This window comes from Musa acuminata, unplaced genomic scaffold (assembly GCF_036884655.1).
Source record: "Musa acuminata AAA Group cultivar baxijiao unplaced genomic scaffold, Cavendish_Baxijiao_AAA HiC_scaffold_105, whole genome shotgun sequence".
NCBI lineage: Eukaryota > Viridiplantae > Streptophyta > Magnoliopsida > Zingiberales > Musaceae > Musa > Musa acuminata.
This window is the reverse complement of record NW_027020384.1, coordinates 130,001-132,500: the sequence shown is the minus strand read 5'-3', so window position 1 is coordinate 132,500 and position 2,500 is coordinate 130,001.

Sequence of the window (2,500 nt, the reverse complement as noted above, 5' to 3'; positions counted from 1 at the left end):
GTTTATGGTCCGTTCTTGCGTGGTGCGGTGACCGTCGTGAGCGGAGCAAAACGTCAGCCATCTCAACACCCTGGAACCCCCCGGGTGGCACAGGGCTGGATGGGGCTTTCGTATATAGCAGGGACGGTGCTGCCTCTCGCTTCGCTCGCTGTCCGCCGCTCGCCGCTCGCTCGCGCAGCCAAAAATGGCCAGTTTTGGCCCGTTTTTGGGCCGTTTTGGCCAGTTTTTGGCCTGTTCTTGCATTGCGCGGTGACCGTCGAGAGCGGAGCAAAACGTCAGCCATCTCAGCACCCTGGAACCCCCCGGGTGGCACAGGGCTGGATGGGGCTTTCGTATAGCAGGGACGGTGCTGCCTCTCGCTTCGCTCGCTGTCCGCCGCTCGCCGCTCGCTCGTGCAGCCAAAAATGGCCAGTTTTGGCCCGTTTTTGGGCCGTTTTGGCCAGTTTTTGGCCTGTTCTTGCATTGCGCGGTGACCGTCGAGAGCGGAGCAAAACGTCAGCCATCTCAGCACCCTGGAACCCCCCGGGTGGCACAGGGCTGGATGGGGCTTTCGTATAGCAGGGACGGTGCAGCCTCTCGCTTCGCTCGCTGTCCGCCGCTCGCCGCTCGCTCGTGCAGCCAAAAATGGCCAGTTTTGGCCCGTTTTTGGGCCGTTTTGGCCAGTTTTTGGCCTGTTCTTGCATTGCGCGGTGACCGTCGAGAGCGGAGCAAAACGTCAGCCATCTCAGCACCCTGGAACCCCCCGGGTGGCACAGGGCTGGATGGGGCTTTCGTATAGCAGGGACGGTGCTGCCTCTCGCTTCGCTCGCTGTCCGCCGCTCGCCGCTCGCTCGTGCAGCCAAAAATGGCCAGTTTTGGCCCGTTTTTGGGCCGTTTTGGCCAGTTTTTGGCCTGTTCTTGCATTGCGCGGTGACCGTCGAGAGCGGAGCAAAACGTCAGCCATCTCAGCACCCTGGAACCCCCCGGGTGGCACAGGGCTGGATGGGGCTTTCGTATAGCAGGGACGGTGCTGCCTCTCGCTTCGCTCGCTGTCCGCCGCTCGCCGCTCGCTCGTGCAGCCAAAAATGGCCAGTTTTGGCCCGTTTTTGGGCCGTTTTGGCCAGTTTTTGGCCTGTTCTTGCATTGCGCGGTGACCGTCGAGAGCGGAGCAAAACGTCAGCCATCTCAGCACCCTGGAACCCCCCGGGTGGCACAGGGCTGGATGGGGCTTTCGTATAGCAGGGACGGTGCTGCCTCTCGCTTCGCTCGCTGTCCGCCGCTCGCCGCTCGCTCGCGCAGCCAAAAATGGCCAGTTTTGGCCCGTTTTTGGGCCGTTTTGGCCAGTTTTTGGCCTGTTCTTGCATTGCGCGGTGACCGTCGAGAGCGGAGCAAAACGTCAGCCATCTCAGCACCCTGGAACCCCCCGGGTGGCACAGGGCTGGATGGGGCTTTCGTATAGCAGGGACGGTGCTGCCTCTCGCTTCGCTCGCTGTCCGCCGCTCGCCGCTCGCGCAGCCAAAAATGGCCAGTTTTGGCCCGTTTTTGGGCCGTTTTGGCCAGTTTTTGGCCTGTTCTTGCATTGCGCGGTGACCGTCGAGAGCGGAGCAAAACGTCAGCCATCTCAGCACCCTGGAACCCCCCGGGTGGCACAGGGCTGGATGGGGCTTTCGTATAGCAGGGACGGTGCTGCCTCTCGCTTCGCTCGCTGTTCGCCGCTCGCCGCTCGCTCGCGCAGCCAAAAATGGCCAGTTTTGGCCCGTTTTTGGGCTGTTTTGGCCAGTTTTTGGCCTGTTCTTGCGTGGTGCGGTGACCGTCGTGAGCGGAGCAAAACGTCAGCCATCTCAGCACCCTGGAACCCCCCGGGTGGCACAGGGCTGGATGGGGCTTTCGTATAGCAGGGACGGTGCTGCCTCTCGCTTCGCTCGCTGTTCGCCGCTCGCCGCTCGCTCGCGCAGCCAAAAATGGCCAGTTTTGGCCCGTTTTTGGGCTGTTTTGGCCTGTTTTTGGGCTGTTCTTGTGTGGCGCGGTGACCGTCGTGAGCGGAGCAAAATGTCAGCCATCTCAGCACCCTGGAACCCCCCGGGTGGCACAGGGCTGGATGGGGCTTTCGTATAGCAGGGACGGTGCTGCCTCGCGCTTCGCTCGCTGTTCGCCGCTCTCCGCTCGCTCGCGCAGCAAAAAATGGCCAGTTTTGGCCCGTTTTTGGGCTGTTTTGGCCAGTTTTTGGCCTGTTCTTGCGTGCCGCGGCGACCGTCGTGAGCGGAGCAAAACGTCAGCCATCTCAGCACCCTGGAACCCCCCGGGTGGCACAGGGCTGGATGGGGCTTTCGTATAGCAGGGACGGTGCTGCCTCTCGCTTCGCTCGCTGTCCGCCGCTCGCTGCTCGCTCGCGCAGCCAAAAATGGCCAGTTTTGGCCCGTTTTTGGGCTGTTTTGGCCTGTTTTTGGGCTGTTCTTGTGTGCCGCGGCGACCATCGTGAGCGGAGCAAAATGTCAGCCATCTCAGCACCCTGGAACCCCCC